Here is an 11,831-nt window from a genome sequence, read left to right as displayed (position 1 = left end):
TCTCTTTCCTAAAAAGCCACACACCTCCTGTATAGACATGCCTGCTAATAATTCATTTTCAGACAGAGGGGTTTGTGGCCAAGAGAGCTTATGTACTGGTGCTGCCAAAAGGCTAGTTTAAAAAAAGTGGTTAAACAATATTATTAACTGGGGGGAAAAATGAAGCTGATCTGGACTTTATCAGTCACCGTTTGGGCGAAATTGAAGTATCCAGTAGCAAAGGGTCCTTTGGCAGAGTGACAATCAAGAGCTGAAGAGCTTTCTTGTGTTACCTTGATCCTTATCTGAACATATTGACAATCTGGAATTCTCACAGGAAAAACGGTATCATGTATTCAACAGACACAGGCCTAGAAAGTGGTGGATTGGATCCTACATTTCCTGGAGCTATGCTGGTTAAAAACGAAATGAAACAAAACAAAACAAAACAAACAAAAAAATAAAGAAGAACTAGGGTGCCCATGATGAAATAGGAAAACAGAAAATGTAACAGTTCATTGATGGTATAGGGCAATAGCCAACCTAGAAAGGGGTGCCACTGTTTCAGTGTCTCTGTGCCCTTTTCATTGCACAAAAGAAATGAATAAATAAAATAGCCAGCAGGTATCCTTAAAGAGGACAAACTATTGTGAAGTGCATAGATCTCAGAGTAGTTATTACAGGCACATGTCCAGATTTTGTCTTCCTTAAGCCATATTTTAGACAAGACACATTTGATCCAGGTCAGATCCATACAATGAAATTTTTCAACACAAAATACAAAACAAAACAAAAGCTCCCCCCCGTGTCCCCATGTTGTGGCACTTTAAAGACTAAGTGCTATGTTTTAATCTACGCTTTCATGGAACATTGGAACATTGTCCACTTCTTCAGACATATGAGTTAGAATGCAGAGACTATATGGCAAAACATTTAACATAAGAGACAGTGGTGGTTGGTTGTGTAGCACATCTAGTAATGATTTATATAAATAAATAAATAAAATAAATAAATAAATAAATAAATTTATATGATCCCTGTTTCTTATTTAGTTCTTTTGAAGCCTGCACACTATACATGTATTTCATACAACGTACGTATAAAAAGTAGGTTGATGTAAAACAAAACAACTCAAAACACCTCATCTTTTTCAAAATCAAAATAAAGCATGTGTGGGCTATGTACCTTGTTTAAAGCAGTGGTTCCCAACCTTGGGTAACCCAGGTATTCTTGAACTGCAGTTTCCAGAAACCCCAGCCAACACAGCTTGTGGTGAAGGCTGCTGGGAATTGCAGTCCAAGAACACCTGGGTTACCCAAGATTGGGAACCACTGGTTTAAAAAACAATCATATTCCTAGAGTACAGTCTCCATGTTTTAACAAATGATGTTGAGTCTCCAAAGTCTCAAAAACAAGATATCATGCAGCACAGAGTTTACTTGTTCTTCACCTTCACTGAAAAAGTTCTTTACATCGTCAGAAATCCTGTTCATAGAATGAATGCCATGTAAGGCTGACAATGTCATTAGCCATAGCTCTTTTTCATTAATTAGAGATTTGTTTAAATTCCTATTCCTCAAAGGTCCCAAGAGGACTAATTTTGCCAGAAGCTGTGGTTTTCCAAAACTAAAGACTTCCCCCACATCCCACAGTGGGGTGGGGAGTCTTTAATTTTAAAAACATCAAATACAGTGACCAATGAGCTGAGTAATTATAGTCTGGTTGGCAATATTCCTTTTCTGTACAGTCTGATGGAATGGCAAATCAGTTCCAGGCATTTCTGGAAGAAATGGACTGCCTTGATTTGTTCCAGTCAAGGTTCAGGCCATGGCATGGTACTGAGACAGCACTGGCCATGCTAAGAGAGATCAATAGGAGAGGAATGAACCTGTTCTCTTAGCGGCTTTCGTTACTGTTGACGACAGTATTCTCCTGGACTGGCTATCGACATTGGGGGTCAGAGGGCTGGCTTTCGGCTGGTTCCAATCCTTTCTCAATGGCCATGCTCAGTAAGTTCAACTTGAATATATGTAATCATTTCTGGGGACCCTCACCTGTGGGGTTCCACAGTAGCCGTCCATCTGTCCAGTGCTTTTCAACATCTATGTAAAGCTGCTGGGAGAGGTCATTTAGGGTGTGTTGTCATCAGGGGGACCCTGACTGAATTTGCTTGTGCCTTGAACTTTTCTTTGTTGTTTGCTTCTGCCAGCTGCTGATTTTGTATTATCAGCCTTGGCTTTGGAAACTCCCTGTTTGGAACTGCTGCCCAATAGGGACTGATATTGATTTGCTGTCTTTTTAGACTTTGCTCTAGCTTGCCCTTTCTCCATTGGCACTGAAGAGCGTGCTCTCTAGGCACGTTACATGTCCTGTTACACAAAGTTCCTTTGCCTGAGGAAATTACTTGCCTAAGCTACATTGGGTTCACCTGCCTACAAGCAGAACAGCCAAGTATAACTAAGTCTGAACCCAAACAATTACATCCACTCAGAATAAATGTGTATAGAAAGCTGGATTCTGAATCGCAGTGCATGACTCTCTCCTGATCTATTATTATTATTATTATTATTTATTTAATTTATATGCCGCCCACTCTACCCAGAGGTCTCTGGGCGGCTTACAATAATTAAAATTCAATACAATAAAAATAAAATGATTAAAATACAATTAAAATACAATTAAAATTGCCATCATCAGGACCCACAGTTTATGTTATTTCAATTAAAAGCCTTCTGGAACAGGAAGGTTTTGACCTGGAGCCGAAATGTCATCAACGTCAGTGCCAGACGAATTTCAGTTGGGAGGGAGTTCCGTAGTCTGGGGGCAGCTGCCGAGAAGGCCCTTTGTCTACAAGCCATCCCTCTTACCTCCTTGAGGGACGGCTCTTTCAAAAGGGCCCCCTGGCTAGATCTTAACTGCCGGGTAGGCTCATATGGAAGGAGGCGGTCCTTCAAGTCTCCAGGGCCCAAACCTGTTTCAGAGTCCAAGGTGGGCCTACATGCCTAAACCTATATTAAGGTAATGACTTCCCCATATGACTGGTGATGTTTTAATGTAGTTCAGTGTAGAGTTTGCTACCATGATACTTTTTGGGACAGAGTATATGGGAAATTAGTGTGGCTTGATTAAAATAAATAAACTTCTGATAACACAGTGGAAAAATGGTTCTGGCAGGAACCTACAGAATAGACTAGCTTCAAGTCTCCCTCAGTAGACCATCTCTTATTTGTTAGTTTCAGTTGCCACTTACTGTTTCAATACATTCACTCAGAGACTCTGGCAACAAGAAAGAATAAAATGTTTCCATTTACTTGCAGTTCTTCATTGATAAAAACAAACTTGTTACATCATTGAGCTTAACTGGTTAATTAGCTCCATTACTAGCTACCTGGTTGCATAACTCACTGGTTCTTAACCTTGGGTTACTCAGGAGTTTTGGACTGCAACTCCCAGAAACCTTCACCACCAACTGTGCTGGCTGGGGTTTCTGGGAGTTGCAGTTCAAAAACATCCGAGTAACAAAGGTTAAGAACCACTAGCTGACAGAACACTTCATACTAACTTGTCCTCTTCTAACAGACTTCATAACTAACACTGGAGAACCCTGACTGGAAAAAAGGCAGGGTAGAGATTCTGAGGTAGAGAGAAAACTATTGGCTGTTACTGACTTGACTGACATCCACCGCAGTTCAGGAAGGTCCCTCCCAGCCAAAACCTCTCAAAAGGTATCATATGTAGGTTGCAATATACCCAACTGATTCCCCTGGTGCGTGTTAATATTTCAGGGATTGGTTGATTGATTGATTGATTGATTACTTTTCTTCTCAAAAAGGACCAAAAGTGGATACATTCAAACATGAGTACTGATGCCATCAATGTATTTTTCTGGCATGTTGGTCCTTTGGGAGAAAAGTACCTCCTAGCTCTTGCCCTGGCTAGAATTCTAGGCTAGAATCTGCTAGATTTCACAAAGACATCGTTGGAACATGTCTGAGGTTCACTTCTGTCTGTCCCACTTTGAACCAGAGGCTTCTCTGCCATCTCCACACATACACACACTGTATTGCTTCCTGGTACTCTTTTGTTTTGGAGGTTCATATTAGACTGTTTTCCCCCCCTCTCTCCCTTTCTGCAGAAGCTGCTACAGTGGGTGCAGGCAGCTTTCCCCAAGCAGCTACTTCTTCTACTACACCCATGTTTCATACTGCCTGCAGACTCTACTCAAAGATTAGTATCTGATTCTGCTATAGCAGAACACAAGCCCTTCCAGTAAAAGAGTGGTACAATATACCAGATTGGTGGGAAATAAATAAATAAATAAATAAATAAATAAATAAATAAATAAATAAATAAATAAATAAATAAATATCCCACATGTACAGACACAGAAAGAAATCTATTAATTTAATATATCTGTCTGTTTGTAACATTTTATTCCCATGTTTGTTATATACCAAAAGGGCTTGAACCTAATATAATATTTCCTGGTTGATTCGTAACATATTAATCTTTGAATCTATTAATTCTAAATTTTATTTTTAACTATATTAAGTCAACAATATACAATGAGATGTAGAGAATGTAAATGTAAGTTGAGGATTCAGGAAAAAAAAACACAGAGAAAACTACTGCAGGGTAGGCTTGCACCAAAGCATATCCTAACAGCAAAAGCTGAGAGATTTATAAGTAAAAAAGCATGCTGCTTATATACTGCCCCATAGTGCTTCAATACTCTCTGGGCGGTTTACAAGTTAATTAACAGGCTACACATTGCCCCCCCCAATGAGCTGGGTACCCATTTTACCGACCTCGAAAGGATAGAAGGCTGAGTCAACCTTGAGCTGGCTACCTGGGATTGACCCTGGGGCCATGAGCACAGCAGTTTAACCACTGTGCCAGAAAACTTTTGAGCTGTGCTCACCTTTCAGTTGGAAAGAACCAATGTGAAAAAATACCTCCTGGTGTCTGTACCTGCTTCTAGATTTAATTGGTGCAGACAGACATCGTTTACAAGTTTTTACTCTCACCCCATCCTCCCTCCCTTGGGAAATCCATGATAACCCTACTCAGGAGGTACTAACTATCCCAATTACCCTTGGTGCCAGAGGGATGTTAAGTTTCATTTCTCCATAAATCACTCCAGGTTGCCTGAGAAATAGGTTTCACTTTCACTTCTTCTTCTAGCAAGCAGAAACACAGTATTTTACTTTCTAATTTATAAGAGTAAATGGACTCCAAAGATTATGATTTATTATTGTAAGTATTCAGAACTCTAAAATTCAGATTGAGATATATTTGGAACTATCCAAACATGGTATTATTCAGTGAATTCTGAATATTTCCAAATCTAAATGCTCATCCCTAATTAAACCATTACTGCTACTTCATGACCAGAACTTAGTCATTTGGAACCCGCAAATCATGCGGGGGAGCAAAGTTTGAAGAAACAGATTTGAGGAACATCTTTTTAAAGTGATAGTGATACTCATGGGATGTTTCCCCTCCTCTTGACCCAGATGGATCTGGACATAGATGAGAAGGTGTTAAAAGCAATTATCTTCCTGGAAAAAAAACATGTGCCATTAAGCAATAAGGCAGTAGTTTAGAGGTAAAAGGTCAACAGTGATGGATTAGGCCATGCTGATAAAGAATGAGGGCTCCAAAATTGGAATGGCAGCTGGTCAGAAGAGAATGAGATGAAAGAGTGGGCATCAGATTGTTTGATACTAAAACTTCCTATTTTAAAAAAAGACAAGCAGGTCTAGCTTTACAGATGGATTGTAGTTCCAAGACAATTTGCATTTTAGTACCCTTGGGACTTATCTGTGTCAGCCTAGATGTTGAGCTGCATGGTTCTCTAGCTGATCACAGAAGAGGATGGTAAAATAAGATAATGAACTGAAACCATGATTGCCAAAGACTCTTTATCACATGCCATTCAACATGACCTTCAAAGTTATTGTTTGTGTTTTAACAAAAGAACACTAATTGATTAGTTCTGATTAGAAGAGAAAACTGCAATTTACTATTATGTGTTGTGTGTGTTCTATGCTGTCAAGTTGGAACCAATGTATAGTGACCCTAATAGCGTTTTCAATGTAAGTGACATAGTTAAAGAATGGTTTTACCAGTTCCACACTCCCAGTGAGTTTCCATGGCCAGGTGAAGACTCGAACCCTGTTCTCCAGATTCCTAGTACATCACTCTATCCACTACACCGCAAATATTATACTACTTACTATTGTAATCTTTTGGGGTCACAAAGAGTTGGACATGACTTAACGACTAAACAACAACAACAACAATTGACCAGAACACAGAGTGCTGTCCTCTGAAGATGCCGGGCACAGAGACTGGTGAAATGTTAGGAAGAACAACCTTCAGAACACGGCCAAAGAGCCTGAAAAACCCACAACAACCTTTAAATCCTGGCCGTGAAAGCCTTCGTGTATAGAACAATTGTACTCTTTGCTTTTCTAACAAAATTGGCAATATCAGAGATAGTTTGACCACTTGTCCTTTTTCTCTCCTCTCATTCTTTGGCTCCCATCACCATTTTCTAGAGGAGTAGCTGGATATTACACCCCTTGTGAAGCATGCCCTCCCCACTTCTGTCCAATCAGCTGTCCAGCTGGCTTTTCAGAAGAGGTTATTTTCTACCTAGCCCTTTAAGGAAAAAAAGACCCCAAAGCCGAACTCTCCTTCACTGTTCTCATTCAATCAATGATATACTGGTAAAAGTATGAGCAAATGAATGCTCAATACTCATTCTCTCTGTGGGTCACCTTCTCTATATCTGACTCTTTTTCTCTCTATGACACTTCTCTCTCCCCATTCTCTCTCTTTGTCTCCTCCTTTCTTGGTTGTTCCTTGTCCTCAACCCCAGGCTCCTCTGTGTGTGTTTATTTGTTCAACGACATACCTGGGGTAAAGCTGAAGTCCCAGAAGTAAGCTCTATTCACTGTGGTGAGGCACATCAGTTTCCTGAAGTACTGGCAAGAAGTTTGGACAATGGCTGCAGCCTACTTCTGTGAGCAGGTACAGCTAGACTTTATGAAAAATTTTCCTGTGTGAAATAAGCATCTGTAAGAGCCTATATCTTCTAAATGACAAGATGGATGAACATCAAATTTTTAAAAGCTTGTAGGAGGAATAATTTCCTTTTGAGGAAGCAAGTGGTAGCCATTTGAAAAATGACAATTAGACTTGTTATGAGTGACTAAAATTGGTAGCAAAATGTGTTAATTGGGTATAGGGGTGCAGGAATGGTTTTTCAAATCAGAAATTAGATTTTTTAATATACTCCTCCTATCTTCTCCAAACCTGTCAGGAGGCACTCATTGCATTGCCAATGTGGAGATGCCTATCCTAGCCGATGGTGGCATAAAGTAAGGCATAAAGTAAGGCCATTGTGTCTACAACTAATGACATGGTCCTCCTGATTCAAGAACCTGCTCCAAAGTTACAGACTTTTGTTCGCACTGCCTTCTCCTTTCAGAAATGGCTTCCAGGAGGTTGTTTTGACTGGTCATGCCTTATCAGAGATGTACTCCCATGCACCACTAATATATTTGATACAATCAAATTCCTGCTGTGTTTTCTCTAAACCTCTTTTTAACAGGAAAGACAGAAAAAGAAAAATGCAAAGTGAAAGAAGACTTTTGTTTTGCCCTTCCTTTGAGGTTAGTGTTGAGGCGTGTTAATTTTATGTGGAATCAGCGGTGCTCTGACAAGCTAAAAGCCTTGCCTCCAAACTGAAACCTGTCAGGAGGCACTCATTTCATCGCCAATGTGGAGATGCCTAGCCTAGCCGATGGTGGCATAGAAGAAAGCCACGTTTTTTGATTAGGCGGACCTTGTTTTGCCTGAGAATTCTGCTGATAGATGTAGTTCAAATCCTTTAACACACCACAAAATCTGTGAAATCCATCTCTTTTGGTAATTCACTTAACGGTGGTGTGTGTGTGTGTGTGTGTGTGTGTGTGTGTGTGGGTGTGTGTGTGTGAGAGAGAGAGAGAGAGAGAGAAAGAGAAAGAGAGAGAGAAAGAAAGAAAGAGAGAGAGATTCAAAATTAGCTTTTGCATATCATGTTTTCAATTCACTGCTGCAGAGCAGCGCACCCTTAATATATCCATTTTCAGAATTGATTGCCAATGGAATATGCTCAAATACAGCCTGCCTAATTCATTTCGAGATGTCCCACCACATTTCAATTGTGTCTTTTCTGTTTCTTTGGGGAGCAAAGCAGAGTGTTCCATATTCTTGCCACCTTTTAAAAGTCTTCTCTATAATCAAACACCTTATTTAAAGAAACCGCATAACTCAATTGATGTAATAAATCCCTCTTTCATGGGCTTCAGCAAAAGGCATGTGCCTGCGCGCGCACACACACACACACACCATGCTACTTCTTTATATTCCTCACAATTATCCTTAGGAGGAAAAAAAAGGCAAGTCTATGCCACATATCTATCTTTATATATCTTTCTATGTGTCTAAGTTAGGGGGCTAAGAAAAGGGAAAAACTCCCTTTGTAATATTAAGCTTCAAACAATCATTGGCTGAGCTCCTGACATTTTGTGGTTAAGAAGGATTTGCTTACCTTTTTGGTTAGGGTGGCTTTTCAGGTATTTTGGGGGGGGGGGAAGGTAGCGCACCCCCCAGCCTAAATTGATGCTCGTTACTTTAAACAGAAACATTTCACAGCAGTTGATCCTGTCACCAAAATGGAATTCATAAAAAAATTTAAGAAAGAACTCCATGTTAAAACTTTTTTTTAGAAAAAAAACCTGAAAGAGATGAAAAGAAAAAGGACTTAGAATTACAAGCAGTTAGATTCAGGTTTTTGCGTAATGACTCCTGGTACCCCACTGTGCAAAGTCTTTCCCCAGCTTCTCGTCTGCATTCTTCATCATTCCCTGTGGGAGAATGAGTTGGATTTGTCTGCCATATTCACAGCGATCGAGGTGATCCAGGTTGAAAGAAAATCAATAAGATGTGTCCATTTATGCCTCACAAAGGAAGAAAGGTCTAAAGAACAGACATGGGACGTGATTCAAGCACTGGAGACTTAATAAGACTTCTACTTGTGTTTGAAGGGGATGGTAATTTATATTTTACTTTGAACTCTCTCACTCTCTCTTTTTTATGCTTCATAACTATCAGGATTCAGGCTCACATGGGAAGCAAGGAAAAGGAGTTTTGACGCTGTCTTAGAAGACCGACCCATTTGGGAAGGCCATGCTCAACATTTCAAAAAAGGAAATTTGTTTTTGAAAAAAAAAAGATTAAAGAAGCAACTTCGGCATTGTACTGATTGTTATTGCAATTGATAAAACTGGTTTAAAGTACAGTATTTTGGATTGGGATGCTATCCCAGAATTGAGGCAGGAGAAGGCTTTCTTTGACAGCAGCTGCAAGTCTCTCATTACTGGACATCTTTTTGATGCATTTGATATTATTTTATTTAGAAGCAAAATGATTAATGGGAGAGCACCGGACATTTTGCCCCTCCTGCTTATTGGGAAAGCAAAGGAGGTTTGCAAAGCTTACTGTCCCTCCCAAAATAAAAGCAACAGCCCCCCTGATCGTTTCATTGTATGTAGCTAGCCTTGCTAGCTCCCAAGAGGGATTCACTCTAATTCCTGAGCAGAAAAGGGTCTCCTCTCTTTCTGTGCAGCTTTTGTAGGCGACCTTCGTGTTATTCTTTTGCAATTTAGATGAAAAGATGCTGTTGTTCAGCAGGAACTGAGGGTGAGAGGGGAAAGACTTCTGGGGAGGAAAAGCTAATAAGGACAGAGAAAGAGAACCTGAGCATTGGCCTTTTGTTATTGAAATATTTTATATCTCCTTAGATAAACACCCTTCCAAATATTCAGAAAACAAGCAGGGTTGGAAAAAAATAAATTTACTTTGCTCAACATACAGCTTTTGGACAAAGTTGCTTTATGTGCTCTCAACAAACCAACAAGATTTCTTTTATCACTAGTCAGTATCTGGTCTGCTTTGATTCCTGTTGAAAAGGAAAGAAGTGTTGAACGCTTTAAATTTGGAGAGCATTACAACCCAAAGGAAGAAGTCGTATTGAAATGTTATCTGTCCAATTAGTTCTTGTTAGAAGACACAATGTATAATAAAGGGGAGAAGGGAAGGCTTGTGTCTTAGGGATAAAAAGAAACCACAGGTTATGTCCCTCTTGGAGGCTTTGTGGAAATGATGAGGGAAGGTACAGGGTGGTCCTTGAGGGGAATGTGCTGTGAATTAGCAATAAGCTGAAGTGAAGCTGGTGGAGTTCTCTTGTGTGAGGGATGGAACAGGGATGTAAATCTTTGCTTGTCTCCTCCTTGCCCACAAGGATGAGAAACCACTGATTCATTCTTCCCGTCCATGAGAGGGCGAGGTATTTTCTGCGGCTTAAGATGGAATTTCTTGAATGGGAGAGAAGGCTTTTCTATGGAAATTGGACAATTGCCCAGACTACTATAGGTCTAGTTGTTTCAGAGGGGTATTCGAATCTTTTTGAACCATCAGCCAGTCACTCTAGCGATCCCAATCTTCACTTATTTTGTTATAACAGAATAGAATGCTTTCTTACTGGTGGGCAAGATTATAAATGTCTTTGCATAGTTTTCAAAGGTTGAGGGTTTTTGGTAAAAAAAAAATTAGCTCCATCTCTTTTTGCTAATAGAGATGACAATGACAAAAAAGAGTGTGCCCCTTGCGCTGGATGGAATCATCTTGTAGTGGCTGTCCATTTTTGATGAGACTTCTTAGTCTGTCAAAATACCCTTTTCCACCAACGATGAGCACATTTTTATGTTACAGCATTGGAGGTAAGAAATTTAAGAGGAGCCATGAATTTTTCAAGCTGTGAAACGTAATCCAACATGTCAATGCAATCCAAGAGAAAGAATGGTTCTCAGCTTCCTTCCTGCCTTCCTCGCTACAAAACATAGCCTCCCTTTTGCCTTCTCGTCATTCCTTATTAGTGCAGGAATAGCAGCAGTGGCCTGGTGTGGACCTGCCATTTAATGTATTGCCAAAAAAGTGGTTGGGGAAGGAAATGTAACACACACACACACACACACACACACACACACACACACACACACACACGAGACAAGATTGGATATAGATTTGCATTCAATGTGCACATAGGAGTTTGTAAGTGTAAGTAAATATTTTGGAATATTTCCTATAATTTTGAATAGAAGACACCTTTTCAGAGGCATATTTTCACAATACAGCTTTTCTCCTTTTTTTAGAGCATCAGCCTCCACTTGTACAGGGCAACTGAACCTGCACAACATTGGATGTGGCTACTTGTGCTTCCCCTCTTTATATTTTTGTGTTTCTAGATATATAACACCTGAAGAGCAGATTTGGGGTGTTCTGAAAGGACAACCATTTTAAAAATGTCACCCCCTCCCCATTGTCGTTCCTGCACTGTGAATGGCAAAGGGGCTGAATGTGTACGCATGTGTGGAGGAGAAAAACAATTGCAGGTTTGTATGATTTATGACTGTCTTGAAGCAAGGATTAAACCACCAAACAGTGCTCACATTCCTGGACATGTTGCCATAAGTGCACTGGAGGCATTTCCAATAAAGGCAGGAGCTTCTAATGACTTCACCTCCATGAGAGTGGAAATCTTCTATGCACAGCAACACACCCATTGATGCACTTGCAGCTGATCTCTAAAATGCTCAGGGGCAGGGCATGGCCTTGCTGGGGTCCACTCTGATGGATGAGTACTGTTAAGATTGGAGTCATGGCTACAGCAGTTACATTGGCTGTTGTCTTTTCACAAGGCAGCCTGGTTTATTTAAACCTTTTGTTTCAGGATGGAAGTG

At 40.1% G+C, this 11,831-nt stretch overlaps 1 long non-coding RNA gene across 1 annotated transcript; it reads left to right on the top strand.

Moving 5' to 3' along the window:
- Positions 1–796: 796 nt before the first annotated feature.
- Positions 797–11,405, top strand: LOC140702338 (uncharacterized). Its single transcript, XR_012081461.2, has 3 exons — positions 797–7,017; positions 7,601–7,661; positions 9,145–11,405. It is a non-coding gene; the product is annotated as an uncharacterized LOC140702338 (long non-coding RNA).
- Positions 11,406–11,831: the final 426 nt, after the last annotated feature.

This window comes from Pogona vitticeps, chromosome 1 (assembly GCF_051106095.1).
Source record: "Pogona vitticeps strain Pit_001003342236 chromosome 1, PviZW2.1, whole genome shotgun sequence".
Taxonomy (NCBI): Eukaryota; Metazoa; Chordata; class Lepidosauria; order Squamata; family Agamidae; genus Pogona; species Pogona vitticeps.
Note: the sequence above shows the minus strand (reverse complement) of the source record. Positions and strands in the feature narration are given on the sequence as shown.